This window comes from Neoarius graeffei, chromosome 3 (genome assembly GCF_027579695.1).
Source record: "Neoarius graeffei isolate fNeoGra1 chromosome 3, fNeoGra1.pri, whole genome shotgun sequence".
Lineage (NCBI taxonomy): Eukaryota > Metazoa > Chordata > Actinopteri > Siluriformes > Ariidae > Neoarius > Neoarius graeffei.
Window position 1 is genome coordinate 106,691,620 of NC_083571.1, and position 17,258 is coordinate 106,708,877.

Consider the following 17,258-nt stretch of genomic DNA (forward strand, 5'->3'; position numbering starts at 1 on the left):
ATTTAATTTGAGGGGATTCCCGAGCAAATAATGTGCATGAAATCGCTCGCTTTGCGCAGTCAAGCAGACAGAGGAAGTCCGTGTGTGTGCGCATGCGCAGGTTTACCTTTTTCTTCTTCTTCTTTTGGGTTTTACAGCAGCTGGCATCCACAGTGTTGCATTACTGCCATCTACAGGTTTACCTTTGAGCGTGCACTGACAGTTCCATCATTCTGTCGCTAAACGAACAGCTGATCACACCGAGGTGCTCGCTGACCGCCGATATTTATTAGTTTGGTCCCGTGTTTCCTTTCCTTCGTATATAACATAGCATCTTTTCTTCTCGCTTTCCGTTACTATAGTCAGTCTTTCACGTTTCATTCGCACACTCACGTCCTCCATTTTTCTCTCCTGTTTCAAATTTGCATCCCACAATGCCTTGTGCGAACGGGGAAAGCCCACCATGTGATGCATGACGTAGTATCTTGAATTGGGTCATGGTGAAGCAGGAAGAAATAGCGGAGAATTTCAGGCCACGTGGCGATAAATTCATTAATTGTTCTGTTTAAAAAAACTAATAAAATTGGAAGTCTGTGATTCGAATTCAGTAGCTTTCGGTCCACTAAACAAAAATAATTGGGTGTCAGGGAAAATTCTTTTTATGACCTACACTTGAAAAATCTGAAAGGCCGTCTAGCTTTAAAGGAACAGCTCTTCCAAAAATACAAAATGTAGATTTAAAAATAAATAAAATAAAATCATCCACTTTCTTAGTGGATGTGAAAACAGGTCTGACAACAGGCTGCCGTGGAGACACACACACAAAAAAAAAAAAAAAACCCTCAAACCAAGACAAATGTGAAGATAATGCTTCTTTAATGTTTCTCTAATGTTACAGAACATAACATAGGTTCATGTGTAAGGAATAAAACACTCAGGAGCATGCTGTTATAGGAAAGTAAACAACAAGAATGTGATGAGGACTGATGCAAAGCAGAAGATACTGTTACCATACTGGAGCTGGGTATTTTCCCATAAGAGCATGTTAAATTAATTACTAAACAACACGTCATACTTTTTTTTCCCATTTACAGTTACATTTAATGATGCGGAACATCGTTCCTTTATCACTTACGTTATAGCTCCTGTAGACAGTCATTCCCTCACCAGCCTCTATTTTTTTCTCCCTTGAAATTAATAATACAAAAAAAAATTCAGCTTGTCATGTTAATGAGAAACATAGAAACTGGAAAGTGAACAATCCTCTGTCCTGAAGACTCTTCTTTTTTCGGAAAACTTTCACCACAATGATTAAACGTTATGGAACAGCCTTCTAAGTAGTGTTCGGGACTCAGACACAGTCTCAGTGTTTGAGTTTAGGCTGAAAACATATCTTTTTAATCAAGACTTTTGTTAATAGTCTTTATTCGGGAAAGGAGTAGATTTAGAGGATCCTCAGGCACAGAGTCTTTTGGTAAACTGGGATGTATGGATGCTATCACCTCCTCTCCCCCTACTCGTTCACTCGGGTTTGTTGACGGTGTAGTGTCTGGCTGCTTTATGTCCCGGGGCTCCCTCGTGTCTGTGTTACCTTCTGGCTCTCCCCTTTTAGTTATGCTGTCATAGCTAGTTTTGCCGGAGTCCCTGCTTGCACTCAGTGCAAAATATATCCTGTTCTTACTCATTAGGTAACATTGGGCAGACCGAACAACCTGTGTGTCCCGCCGTCTCTTCCCTCTATCTGTCTCTCTCTGTTGAGTTGTATATCAATCCTGAGACACCAGTAAGATGCTGACCTCTTCTATTCCTCGGACTCGCCTGATCCATCCTGATGCCCTACGTCTAGCTGGAGTCTCATCACATCGCTCCTGTAGAGGACGGCCCCATACGGACAGTTGAAAGTCACACCTGGAAGACGCTCTGGACACTTACAGTAATGCTTTTATGTCTGAGGACTACAGTTGACTTGCTAACTTTAGGACTGCAGTTGTCATGAACAGTTTTGCACTCAAGTTTCCATCAATGAACAGTTTATACCGTAACTTCAGCAAAACAGACTTCATGTTAAAACTATAATGAGTTTCCTGGTTACTCGGTTATACTTTGTGACTCTATAGGACACAGTTATAGAAGCGAGTTATTTATAATCACGCTATCTGTTAGCACCCAAATGAGGATGGGTTCCCTTTTGAACCCATTTCAGTCTGGTTCGTCTCAAGGTTTCTTCCTCATGTCGAGATGTGAGAGTTTATCCTTGCCACCATAGCCACAGACTTGCTCATGGGGGATAAATTAGGGATAAAATTAGCTGATGTTTAAAGTCTGTAAAGCTGTTTTGCGACGATGTCTGTTGTTAAAAGCGCTATACAAATAAACTTGACTTATACTTCCTGTGTGTAGTTTGCATGTTTTCCCCGTGCCTGCGTGGGTTTCCTCCAGGTACTCTGTTTTTCCCCCGCCGTCCAAAGACATGCGGCTACTCTAAATTGTCCATAGGTGTGAATATGTGTGCGTGAATGGTTGAGGGGAGAAAACCTCTATAATAATCCAGCAATGTGAAACCACTACTGTAATCCTTCCCTAGAAATTTTGATGGTTGGAGCTGTCAGAGCGTAGCCTGGCAAGCCAGACTAAATGTGAATATTTAGTCTGGCCTCGATCCGTAGACATTTCCGACGGGGGTGGAAGGAACAAACCGCCGTCTTTCAAACTGTCTCTGTGCGTATAGGCCAACGCTCTGACTAATCAGCGCAACAGTGACTGTGACGTAGTCAGAGCGACAGAAAGCAGTGGGGGAGACCTTGAAATAAATAATTTTTCAAAATGCGTATTAATTAATAAACAGGTTCTAGATATTAAGAAGTTTGGAGATAATGACCACAAGTTTGGAGTCTGTACCACATACTTAACATACACTCTTATTTTTTTCAAGTGTTTTTCAAGGGTTTGCTTAAACTGTTTTTGAGAGTTTTTATTTAGTGGTGTTTGGTGAAATAATTTCCCTTAAATTTAAAATAACGGGAAAATAAGAAACAATCAAAAAGTAATGTTTCAAAGCTGTTTATTAATTCTTCGTACTGCACAAACTAGCCCCATCCTTTTGGCTACGAGCGGAGCCAGCTGGTAGATCAGACTTTTGCCATAGCCGGTCGGCAAAACAGCGAAAACGTCCTTCTTGAAAAGGAATGAGCGGAGAGCCTCTTCCTGCTCATGTTTCAACGAAAACTCCAAGTCTAATTCTTCTAAAACTGATTCCAAAGCGGAGTCAAACGCGCGCTGTTCACTAGCCGTAGCCATCTTTCCTGTTGTGCTTTCACTCCTGCAAAAGCCCGCCCAAAGAATCCAAACAAAAACCTTGCGTTGTGATTGGCGGGCACGATTTGATGCCCGGGGTGTTTTTGTTTATATGGTGCGAGGCTAGACCCACTCGCTAGGCAAAAATATTTTTGGCCGCTAGGCGGGTGGGTCTAGTTTACTAGGCTAGTCAGAGCGGCCATGTCGCTGCAGCGATTTGCCAAATAAAGAGAGAGAATTGTACCTGGGACTATTTGTTTTTTAAAGTCACACCAATATTGACTTTGTTTCATTTATTACTGTTTACTCTTCTTTGCAATATTTTTTTTTTAAATATAGAGACGTTTAATTTCATTATTTTTGAAGCCATCTTTGCTCTGCAGCATTTCTTCATATGCCAAAGACTTTTGGACAGGACATGGAGATGCTATTATAGAAAATTAATCAACACATTTGGACCATCAGATGTGAGAACTGAACATTGCTGTTGTACAAATTAATGTATACAACAATTAGTTACGGTCCACTAACTTGATTGTTTGAGCAGTGTTCCAAGAGTGCCTATTCCTGTAATAGCACTGGGATGCTTCACTGTGTGCATCACTCTGCTCGTCGTAAAATTCCATTTCCTTGTTTAAAAACTACTATTATAGTAGGGTTTCCAACATCATCAGTGGACATGGAAAAAGATACTTTTCAGGAATGTAATTTCTGACTTCACGTCAGATGAAGAGCCATCCATTATCCATGTATCCTGTGCAGGGTTGCAGGCAAGCTGGAGCCTATCCCAGCTGACTATGGACGAGAGGTGGGGTACACCCTGGACAAGTCGCCAGATCATCACAGGGCTGACACATACAGATAAACAACCATTCACACTCACATTCACACCGCCAGTCAATTTAGAGTCACCAGTTAACCTAACCTGCATGTCTTTGGACTGTGGGGGAAACTGGAGCACCCGGAGGAAACCCACACAGACACGGGGAGAACATGCAAACTCCGCACAGAAAGGCCCTTGTCGGCCACTGGGCTTGAACCCAGAACCTTCTTGCTGTGAGGCAACAGTGCTAACCAGTACAACACTGTGCTGCCACAGATGAAGATGGAAAACTTAAAGCACCTTTCATGGAACAGTACAAATCATTGTGAGCTGTACTTTCCACTGGCTATAAAGTGAGTGTAGCTTCTTTGGGATTCAAATTCAAATTCATTTGTCACATACACAATCAGGCGGCACAGTGGTGTAGTGGTTAGCACTGTTGCCTCACAGCAAGAAGGTCCTGGGTTCAAGCCCCGTGGCCGGCGAGGGCCTTTCTGTGCAGAGTTTGCATGTTCTCCCCGTGTCCGCGTAGGTTTCCTCCGGGTGCTCCGGTTTCCCCCACAGTCCAAAGACATGCAGGTTAGGCTAATTGGTGGCTCTAAATTGACCGTAGGTGTGAATGTGAGTGTGAGTGGTTGTTTGTCTCTATGTGTTAGCCCTGTGATGACCTGGCGACTTGTCCAGGGTGTACCCCGCCTTTCGCCCGTAGTTAGCTGGGATAGGCTCCAGCTTGCCTGCGACCCTGTAGAACAGGATAAAGCAGCTAGAGATGATGAGATGAGATGAGATTTTCTAACAAACTACAGATTTTGACAAAATCTAGACCTATAAATATATAACTCTCATTCTAAATATATTATATATATAATATAGTTATATATAATATATATATATAATATATATATAATATAGTTATATAAATATATAACTTCTCACGGCGCCATCAACATTCTGGCCATATTACGTCCAAAATGTCACTTGCTCAATATTCATTTTAATGTTGATAGAATTGTTGTATCAATGCAATATTGCACTCACAGTCATGTGGTTCTACTGAATATCAGCACAGCTGTGATTTGGCCGTATTCAGTACAGCTGCATTCTTGCTCGTGTGATATTGCTTAAATATATACTGTAAGACTAAAGGCCAATTTAGTCTGCATCGAACCTACACCATAAGGTTTGGCCGAGCATGCTTTCAGTGAGAATTCACTTGGTTTATAATTAATCAGCCAAGGTTTCTTTTTCATCTTATCTCATTATCTCTAGCCACTTTATCCTGTTCTACAGGGTCGCAGGCAGTGGCGATCCTAGAGTGATTTACTCCCCGGGCGAAACCCCCTGCTGGCGCCCCCCCCCCCCCCCCCCCCCCGCCCGTCTTGTTTTTTTTTTTTTTCTTTTCGGGGTTTTTTTTTGGGGGGACCTTTTTTTTTGGGACCGTTCTTTTTTTTTCCGCGCCCACGCTTGTGCCGCCCCCCGCGTTGGGCTCTGTATTAGCCAACAGAATGTTAACAGCTTTACATGGTCGTTTAAACATTTCTCGTCGTGTGTTGTACGTCGCGGACACGGCCCGTTATAAATTTGCTGTTACCAGAATGGCAATGATCAAGTCGTAATGTATTACTTAAGACTCTGTGTAATCAAATCAAATCAAATCAAGTTTATTTGTACAGCGCTTTTAACAATAAACATTGTCGCAAAGCAGCTTTACAGAATTTGAACGACTTAAAACATGAGCTAATTTTATCCCTAATCTATCCCCAATGAGCAAGCCTGTGGCGACGGTGGCAAGGAAAAACTCCCTCAGACGACATGAGGAAGAAACCTCGAGAGGAACCAGACTCAAAAGGGAACCCATCCTCATTTGGGCAACAACAGACAGCCTGACTATAATATTAACAGTTTTAACAGGTATAACCCTCAACTGTCCTCATGGGGCCGTCCTTCACAGGAGTGGGGCGATAAAACTCCGACCAGACACAGGGCACCAGGATGGATCAAGCAGGTCCGAGGGGCAGAAGAGGCCAGCATCTCAATCCCAGGATCAACATGTAACTCAGAGGGACAGGGGGGGGTGTGTAATGTCGTCATAGTGTAGTACTATGGTAGTAAAGTCTTTTTGATGACTAGTACAACGTTCCGCTGGTGGGATTGTGCATATTATGGGGCTACGACAAGTTAGGCACACACACACACTGATGACATCACCTGCGCAACTTTGGTATTGGGCTTCCCCATCCAAAATGTTCACCCCCACCCGTCTTGGGTTTTTTTTTCGGGGTTTTTTTTGGGGGGACTGGTTTTTTTTTTCGCGCCCGCTCTCGTGCCGTCCCCCCCGCGATGCCGCCCCGGGCGACTGCCCGGTCGGACCGCCCCCAGGACCGCCCCTGGTCGCAGGCAAGTAAGTGCCTGGTAAGTAGCTAGTCTAGGCAGGTTTGTCAATACAAATATCTAAATACAGGGCGTTTCAAAAAAAATTATATTATTTGAGATGTAAATATCCCAGAAACTATATACTCTAGGCAAATGAAACTGAACAGGCTTAATGTTGAGCAATATACAGATTTATTCCTCAAAATTTGAATGAGAAATTCAAAAGGTATGTGGATTCCATGAACGATTTCACAAATTTTCAATATTCGCGCCGCCTGAGACACAGCACACGTCAAGTCGGTAATCCAGCTCCTGCCAAACACGCTGCAGCATGTCTTTAGTAACAATCTTTTCTGGTAATAGCGCATTTTTAGAGAATTCTCTCATAAACACACACTGCACAGTCTTGTTCGACTGTGTTCGAGCGTACCCTAACACACACACACACACACACACACACACACACACACACACACACACACACACACACAAAAACGCGTTTTCTTTTCCAGTGAATGGCATTTCTATACCTAAAAGGATTTAAAAAAAAACATTAAAAATAAAATTTTGACCTGTTTCCACACATGCTGTTAAAATTTGAGGTCAACTGAACAAAAATTGGCACAGATTGTGATGTCAGTGATATCAAATTTTTTTGAAACACCCTGTATTACATCTAAAACAAAGCTTCTATCGGAAATGTTATACAAAACACTATTTTTCCCCTTTTTTCTCTTTACAAAAAGACAAACTCTTCTCCTCGTCCCTTCTTTTCTTTACAAAGATAATTTTTTTTTTACAAATCAAATTTTATTTTACAAAACAGATTTTCTAACAGGGCAGCACGGTGGTGTAGTGGTTAGCGCTGTCGCCTCACAGCAAGAAGGTCCGGGTTCGAGCCCCGTGACCGATGAGGGCCTTTCTGTGTGGAGTTTGCATGTTCTCCCCGTGTCCGCGTGGGTTTCCTCCAGGTGCTCCGGTTTCCCCCACAGTCCAAAGACATGCAGGTTAGGTTAACTGGTGACTCTAAATTGACCGTAGGTGTGAATGTGAGTGTGAATGGTTGTCTGTGTCTATGTGTCAGCCCTGTGATGACCTGGCGACTTGTCCAGGGTGTACCCCGCCTTTCGCCCGTAGTTAGCTGGGATAGGCTCCAGCTTGCCTGCGACCCTGTAGAACAGGATAAAGCAGCTAGAGATGATGAGATGAGATGAGATTTTCTAACAAACTACAGATTTTGACAAAATCTAGACCTATAAATATATAACTCTCATTCTGCTTTTCTTCTGTGTGTAAAAGCAGTACATTGAATCTCATCTCATCTCATTATTTCTAGCCGCTTTATCCTGTTCTACAGGGTCGCAGGCAAGCTGGAGCCTATCCCAGCTGACTACGGGCGAAAGGCGGGGTACACCCTGGACAAGTCGCCAGGTCAGCACAGGGCTGACACATAGACACAGACAACCATTCACACTCACATTCACACCTACAGTCAATTTATGGCCCTTTTCCACTACCCTTTTTCAGCTCACTTCAGCTCGCTTCAGCTCGCTTCAGCCCTGCTTAGCCCCTAAAACTCGCACGGTTTTGGAGTAGGGCTGAAGCGAGCCAAAGCGAGCCGAGTGAGGCTGGGGGCATGAGCAGACACTCCCCTGTGCACTGATTGGTGAGGAGGAGTGTCCTCACATGCCCACACACGCCCCGCGAGCGCGCTGGGATCTGTAAACACCGCAAACCCGGAAGAAGAAGAATTACGAGAATTTCTGAAGCCTTATGCGCCTCGCCTCATCTATACGCTCTTGCCAGTATCTGTCCGCGTTGTCGGTGACAACAAGCCACAGCACCAAGACCAGCAACACTAACGACTCCATGTCCTCCATGTTTATTGTTTACTATCCGGGTTGTGAGACTACCGCTTAAAAGATCACTGATGTCACTGTTTGCGCTGCTTAACGACATCACCTGACGTCCACCCACTTTCGCTAACTCCACCCAATGTGTCCACCCACTTCCAGCCAGCACAGTTCAGCGCGGTTGTACTCGAAATGCAACTCCAACAGCCCCGCTCAGCTCGACTCAGCACGGCACGGCTCAGCCCGACTCAGCCGCGTTTGTAGTGGAAAAGCGGGATTAGAGTCACCAGTTAACCTAACCTGCATGTCTTTGGACTGTGGGGGAAACCGGAGCACCCGGAGGAAACCCACGCGGACACGGGGAGAACATGCAAACTCCACACAGAAAGGCCCTCGCCGGCCACGGGGCTCGAACCCAGAACCTTCTTGCTGTGAGGCAACAGCGCTAACCACTACACCACCGTGCTGCCCGTACATTGAATCATTTAATAAATTAAAAGCAGTAAAGACGCTGTACCTGTGGTGTAGATTCTTCACAGAAGTACAAATCGACCTTAAGTCTGGGTTTCAATTAAGGCCTTTAAAATATACACAAATTCTTTTGGAAAATGCAACGACTTGTTTCAAGACTATATGACTGGTTTGTCTCAGGAATATAATTTGTACGTGTTGTAACCACGGTGGGCCAGCAGCCGTTTTCTCCTCTCTGCACGCGGCGCCGCCGCCACCATCAAGCTGAAAGGACAGCGCTCCACTCTCCACACTCAACAGCCGCAGTTAAGCATCACCAGCAGAAGACAGTGCCTTGTGCACACATGAGGGGAGGAACGGCTTAAAGAAGCGCGGCCAGCAGGCGCTAATGACGGCACGTGCATTCACCCTCCACCAGACAAGTACAGGTATATCAGGGTCACGCGCCCTGTCAGGACGTGGTACATCTTCCTGAATGCCTGATCTGATTTGCTGTGTCTAGTTACCCTCAGATAGATACCAGTTTGGCTGATGTACATTTTTGCACATTCCGGGACATACTGTACAGCTTGGACTTCAAAATAACCTGTGCACGTACTCCTTAAATATGTCCACTTTTCAAATTTGTATATTTAATATTCTTCTTATTTTTTATTCTATTTATCTAACTACTTTCGTCTTTTTTTATTCTTTTATCTTAAAGCTAGACGGCCTTTCAGATTTTTCAAGTGTACATAGGTCATAAAAAAGAATTTTCCCCGACATCCAGTTATTTTTGTTTAGTGGACTGAAAGATACTGAATTCGAATCACAGACTACCAATTTTATTCGTTTTTTTATTAGAACAAATAATGAATTTATCTCCACGTGGCCATAAACTCTCCGCTATTTTTTCCTGCTTCACCATGACCCAATTCAAGATACTACGTCACACATCACGTGGTGGGCTTTCCCCGTTCGTGCAAGGCATCGTGGGATACAAATTTGAAACGGGAGAGAAAAATGTAGGATGTGATTAGATTAGATTAGATTAGATTAGATTAGATTAGATAAAACTTTATTGATCCCTTTGGGAGGGTTCCCTCAGGGAAATTAAGATTCCAGCAGCATCATTACAGATAAACAGAGAAAAGAAATAGAGAAAAACTTCTAGATAAATTAAAATAAATTAAGTATTTACATATACAAATATAAAAGAATAAGATATGGGGAAGAGAGGAAGAAGTGGGGTTAGGGTAAGTGTGTGTGTGGGGGGTGGAAGCAGGAAAGATATTGCACTTTATATTGCACATTGTCCAGTACTGCTTTTTTGTCAGGCTAGGCTACTGCTCCTTCCCGTCCTCTGTCCTCCTGTTACCCCTTCTCCCCCCCAGAGAGGAGTTGTACAGTCTGATGGCGTGAGGGACAAAGGAGTTTTTGAGTCTGTTTGTCCTGTACTTGGGAAGGAGCATTCTGTCACTGAACAGGCTCCTCTGGTTGCTGATGACGGTGTGCAGAGGGTGACTGGCATCGTCCATGATGTTCAATAGTTTGTCCATAGACCTCTTCTCTGCCACCGTCACCAGAGAGTCCAGCTTCATGCCGACCACAGAGCCGGCCCGCCTGATCAGTTTGTCCAGCCTGGATGTGTCCTTCTTGGATGTGCTGCCCCCCCAGCACACCACGGTGTAAAACAGGACACTGGCGACCACAGACTGATAGAACATCCGCAGGAGTTTCCTGCAGATGTTAAAGGGCCGCAGCCTCCTCAGGAAGTATAGCCTGCTCTGTCCCTTCCTGTATAATTGATTGGTGTTGCAAGTCCAGTCCAGCTTGCTGTCCAACCACAGCCCGAGGTACTTGTAGGAATCCACAGCCTCCACCTCGACTCCCTCGATCAGAACTGGTCGTGACCTTGGTCTGGACCTCCCAAAGTCAATGACCAGCTCCTTGGTCTTCGAGGTGTTGAGCTGCAGATGGTTCCTGTTGCACCACACAGCAAAGTCCCTCACCAGGCTCCTATACTCCTCCTCTCTGTCGTCACTGATACACCCAACGATGGCTGTGTCATCGGCAAACTTCTGAATGTGACACAGCTCCGAGTTGTAGCAGAAGTCCGCGGTGTACAGGGTGAAGAGAAGAGGGGCCAGCACCGTGCCCTGAGTCTGTGAATGAAACGTGAAAGACCGACTACAGTAACGGAAAGCGAGAAGAAAAGACGTCATGTTATATACGGTATGAAGGAAAGGAAATGCAGGACCAAACTAATAAATATCGGCGGTCAGCGAGCACCTCGGTGTGATCAGCTGTTCGTTTAGCGACAGAATGATGGAACTGTCAGTGCATGGTCAAAGGTAAACCTGTAGATGGCAGTAATGCAACACTGTGGATGCCAGCTGCTGTAAAACCCAAAAGAAGAAGAAGAAGAAGAAGGTAAACCTGCACATGTGTACACGGACTTCCTCTGTCTGCTTGACTGCGCAAAGCGAGCGATTTCATGCACATTATTTGCTTTAATCCAGGGGTTTTCAAAGTGTGGGAGAGTCAGCCCCCCCTCAGAGAGCAAATAAACAACAGCGCCCCCCCCTTACAATTTTTGTTGTTGCTATACTTAATGTTCCATTCGTATTTTTTAAAAAATGGTTGTTGTACACATTATTTTTTTCTTTTTCACATTTTAAACATCTGTGCTTTTTAAAACATCTTGTTTTACACATTTTAAACATCCCATAGCATCGTTAGCTAGCACCTCTTGGCAGACAACACACTGTGGCAGTGGAGCATCTTCAGATCCAGTCCATGAAAATCCAAACTTTAAATAATCGTGGTCATACTTCCTTCTTTTTCCAGTCCCCCAGGATTTCGCGGGCCTTTTTTGTGATTGTTGCGGGCTAAAATGCCTGATGTTGTGGGGGTTCTCCAAAAAAATTGCGATGAAAGTTGCGGCGTTTTTTAGGTTTTTGTTGCGATTACATTGCGGGAGGAAGTGAAAGTTGCGAGAAATTGTTGCGATTTTCTCTTTTTGTGATTAAAATTGAGTGATATGTTAAATATTAAGTTATTACTGAAAAACTATTGATTAAAAAAACAAAGAGAAATGGTCCTATAAACAACTTTACCAATATAAAAGATTACCAGGACTACAAAAATGCAGAAAAATAGGCTTTACTTATCCAAATGCACCTGTTGGTTCAAAAGTTAAAGTGCATAGAACCTCACAGCACAACATGAAGTTACCTTAAAATATAATATAAATGCCCCAGCTTTCATGTAAGAAAAAAAAAACCTATTAATACTAGTACTGTGTGCAGGCAGTCTCTCCTGAAGACTAAATTAAACAATAATTATAAACTAATAAAATAAATGGCTCAGGCTTCATAGAAGAAAAAAACAATTTGAACAGAATCTCACAGTATGATGCTGAAGCTGCCTAAACAATGGAAAATAAAATACCATTTTGGCAAAAATGTTGGCATCCATTAACTTCTTGTATTAAGTAAAAAAAAAAATAAAGTGCACACAGTCCTTCACTGTAAACATAACACACTTTCAGTGTTGCCAGATACTGCTGACTTTTTCCAGTCCAAAATATGTTCAAAACCCGCCAAAATGCACTTGAAATCGTCCAATCTGGCAACACGACGCGCATGCTGCTTCTCTTGAACACACGGAAGTAAGGCGGAAGGTAGTTTGTCGACGTCACCTCAAGACGACGCCAAAGATTGGTCAAATTTGTGGGAAAGTTGCGGTGATTGGATATAATTGCAACACCGCCCTGAATTCGCGGGGACTGGTTGAATTTGCGTTGAAGTTGCAAATCGCAACATCCTGGAGGCTCTGTTTTTTTGCTTGGCCCAGACTTTGTCTCCTCACTCACTGTAGCTTTAGTTACTAAAAACTGATCCATTTTGTCTCTCACGTTGCGCCCCCCCTGAAGAACTCTGGCGCCCCCCCCCCCCCCCGGGGGGGGGGGGGGGGGGCACACTTTGAAAAGCCCCGCTTTAATCCCCTCAAATTAAATAACTTCCCAGCCACAGCATGGCCTGATATTTTGTGAGATATTCCAGATATAAGCATATATCACAATGATCAAATTTCAGAGGGAACTAAATTTCACCAACTTTATGAAATCGAAAGGCCGTCTAGCTTTCATGTTCAAGCACCAATCCCCAAACCAAATGCCTTGTATATGAGAAGGTACTTGACAATAAACTTGATTCTGATCCTCTCTGAAAGAATTACAGAGCTGATCACTTGCACCTCAAAGAAAAAGCCTGTCACTTCTCACACCCCAGAAGCCTCCAGTACTCGGAAACTCACGCCACCTTTTTGCACTGGCTCACCTCACTAGGAAATTAGGAAATTAACAAAATAAAAAAAGCACCTTTTTGCACCTCACCCCTGTTGTTCACGTGTCTGTCACATCCCGCCACTAGGGGGCAATGCACTGGTGGAGAATGTGGGCAAGTGATGCAGACCCAAGCACCTGGCCATGGACCCTGTAGTGAGACACCTCCTCAATGTCCACGTGCAACAGGGGCAACAAAAAGTACCTTTTTGCACCTCACCCCTATTGTTCACAAGTCACATCCGGCCACTAGGGGGCGCTACAATGTCCTCTTTCATACTATAGTAGAATAAGTCTGGGCCTTTATCATCTAATCATTTCTAAAGTAAAATTCTGCCTTCAAACTTTAGGCCACACATCCTTAATAAGCCCAATTGTGAATTGGCTCTATGTGTGCAACAGGAAGAATGTGATTCTGGCTTCAAAATGCAGCTTTATTTTTATTTACTTTTATTTTTATTATTATTATTTTTAATCGGTGGTATTTTGTCCATGTTTATAGATAACTGTGTATCATCAAGAAGTCAGTAAGAAGTCTGTTTGAGGCAACTGTGTGATGGTTTAGGCATGGAGTTTGCTTCATCTCAACCGTTGTAGCTTGTCGGACAGCGTATAGCTTTTTGATTTTAAGAAGCTCACAAACCTCAGTGTGTTTGTTTGGAAGAAGCATCAACAGCCTGGAGTGGCGTTCATCCCCGAGAGGCAACAAGGACAGGAGGAGCAAGCAAAGGGGGACAGGAAGTGGTGCAGAAGGGGCCGTATTTAGAACAGGCAGTCCGTGTACAGCTGTAGGGGGCATTAAGTTTTCATGCTGTGGTTGTATGATCTGATCTGTGTGACTCTTATGATCACACACGTGGCAAACACAGGAAGCAGAACAGACCGAGGTAGATTACTCACCACCATCACACACTGAGAGTAGTCTAGCCCCAAGCCCCCTCCACACACACACTTTCTTTAACTATCATTTGGACCTTCGATTGCCACAAATAGTAATACAGCTAATCCAGCATATGCCTACACCTAAATCTAACACTTACTTTAACCTCAAGAATAAAAAAGGAAACTTTTTCAATGTTTTCATTTGATAATGTCAACACAATGTCAAAACAGTCAGCTATTCCTTTCTTTATGGGAAGGTTTGGTCCTCACTGAGATCTAAAAAAATCAAGCCCAGGGATATTTAGTGAACATGGTGTCTGTTTCTGACTACCTGAACCCACACCAAACACAAGTAATATGTTCATATGCATGTATGAGTTCTAATATTTTAACCCTCTGGGGTCGAGAGCTTCGCCGGCGAAGCTCGGCAGGTTTAGAATGAGTAGGTCATGTATTTAGATCAATATCTTCATGAGTTTTTATCATACAAGCATGATAAACATATTGACAGAAATTTTATACTTTACACTTAACTATGAGCCTACTGCCAAATAATATTATATTTTTAAAGGTCCCATGGCATGGAATTTTCACTTTCTGAGGTTTTTTAACGTTAAAATGAGTTCCTCTGACCTTCTTAAGTCACCCCAGTGGCTAGAAATTTCATAATGTGTAAACCAAACTATGCCCAACATTTGAGAATGGCGCATCAAAACGGCGCGTTGATAAACTCTTCCCTTTACTACGTCAGCAAGGGAGATGATCCCCACGCCCCTCCTCTGGATTCCCACCCACTGTATGGATTGCCCCGCCCAGTTGTAGTGAGGAGACCATAGAGGACACAACAACATGGCATCACCTAAGCGAACAAAACATGGAAATTGCGCTGTACATGGATGTGACAACACAGAAAAGAGTCTGTTTTTACTGCCGACGGGAGAGCCCCTGAAGACGCAGTGGCTTAATTTTATTTACTTCAAGAATACGCCGTCGAGTCTACCTAAGACGGTGTATGTTTGTCGGAAGCATTTTCCTGATGAATGTTTCCACAACTTGGGACAGTACAGGGCAGGTTTTGCACATCAACTGTCACTGAAGCCTGGGTCCGTACCAAGCATCCCTGCCACATCAGCAACAAACACCGAACAAGTAAGTGTATAACTGGTCGTTTTGCCGTGTTTTAAAATCGGTGCGTTAGCCTAGCAATGGCTACATTAGCTGTGAAGCTAACCGCTTCCTGCAGTTAGCCAGGTAATCTGCGCTACAAAACTAAAAAGCATGCAGCATGCTCTGTTAAACTGAGTTTAGTCTGGAAATTGACTGTAACTTATGAGCTTATGTTTGACTATTGCTCCGCAATGCATGTCTTCTGTTGGATAAGCGCTATGTTGCTGTAGTTGCTGCTTCTATCCTCTTTGGTTATGGAGTGCGTGTTCAAACCTAGGGTATTATACGTTCATAAACTACCACTCCGAACACTCTCACTCTCTGTTCTCTGTGTCACGTTGAGTTTACGAAAGGAGTCCGAGGGAGAACGGGGTTTTGTCTTAGCAGCGTGGCTACAGGCGCTGATAGCAGCGAGTATGTGTGTGCGCAGCTTGGTCAAGCCCCTCCCCCTCCCCCCATGGCCCGCCCCCACCCTCTACCCTTCCCCGCCTCCTGCTTCTCATTAGCAAAACGACGCACTGGGAAAAGCGCTGAAATGGGGCTTTCTCCCAGGAAGCTATATTTACGTGCCGAGGGTTCATTTCGAGAAAGGCTGCGGATATAACATCCGGAAGCCTCCACGAGCCCGTTTAAAGCATCAACAAGCCACCATGCCATGGGACCTTTAAAATTACCTAAATTAGATGAAACATAAAACTTGTCACCTTTCTCAGTCACACCGGAGTCGGAACACTGAGCACGCACTTACGCATTCATAAAAAACTATTCACATGGTAACGGCATGATAATCACTTTCAGTCTTTTGGTTTCTCTTTCGCAGTGGGAACACCCACCGTAAACAGTAAACCGTAAATCTGTCAGCCATAGTTTAGGCTACCCGTTTGGAGGTAAAACTTGTTGCGAGATGACATGCGGATTTGCGAGATGACACTTTGGATGATTCAGGACAGCAATTCAATTCATGATTCAATTCATGATTCAGGACAGCGATTCGATTTCAGTGGGTCATCGGATCTTCAGAACTGCAACACTGATGATGAGCAGTGTCATTTTGAACTTCGACTCGATCCAGCTGAAGATCAACTCGAGTGAGTGTAAATAATTCTTCTATTTCTGACGAGCAGATCGGTTGATATGTGTGTGCTGTAGTGCATACACAGGAAAAAATGATTGAGCAGATTTTCCAGAGTTATAAGTATTTTCCTCAAAAATAGTTAATTTTGCTCGATTTTGAGTTTAGAGAGTAAAATTTGGAGTTGGAGTGGGAGCAAAATTACAAAGTAATTGTGTAACAAAGTAACAGATTTGGTTGTGGCTCTGAACTGAGTAAAATAGTATAAGAGTTCATTTCAAGACACACTGAATAGAGTCAAACGTAACAAAAAAACCCCGATAAATGAAGATGTTTCAAAAGCAGTTTTAGAACTGTGTTGGAATGTGTGAAAAAACATGACCTTACCCATTGTGACTTGACCTGATGGGATTAAGAGTTGGCAGTGGGAGGGGTTTTCACTCTTCTCATTGAATGGAATGGAAATTTTTACCCTTCTCATTGAATACCCTTCCGACTGCCAACCCTTTATCCCAAAACAATAGGACATAATGGCCAGTTAATTGTCCGAATCAATGGAGCAGATTTAAGTTTTTATGCTTGATCCATTCCTAAGACTGAACAGAATCACCTAAAGTGATCAAAACGGTTCGTCACAATGGGTAAGGTCATGTTTTTTCACGCATTCTAACACAGTTCTAAAACTGCTTTTTAAAACATCTTCATCTTCAAGTACAATCATGACATACATACTACATAGATATTATTGTAGCTGAACTTGTACTGAATACAAAGAAGTCGTATGACTTTGAAAATATTGCTTAGATTTGTTGAACTTGACAAATTAGAGCATGCCAAAATCATTAAAGTGCCAGAAAATACCCTCAGACCCCAGAGGGTTAAATATGTCTGATTAACATAAATATCTGACTGCTAATGATGAAGCTTTGAGTAAGACTTGCTAATGTTTAATACCATACCATACCAGTACTGGAGGATACTGGTCTCTGATACTGGTGTGTGATGTCATCAGTATCA

General features: G+C 43.4%; 1 protein-coding gene across 2 annotated transcripts in view; it reads right to left on the reverse strand.

Annotated features, from left to right (window-relative positions):
• Positions 1-17,258, reverse strand: part of gphnb (gephyrin b) — a 412,308-nt gene that overhangs the window by 311,139 nt on the left and 83,911 nt on the right. The gene's annotated exons all lie outside the window — the stretch shown is intronic.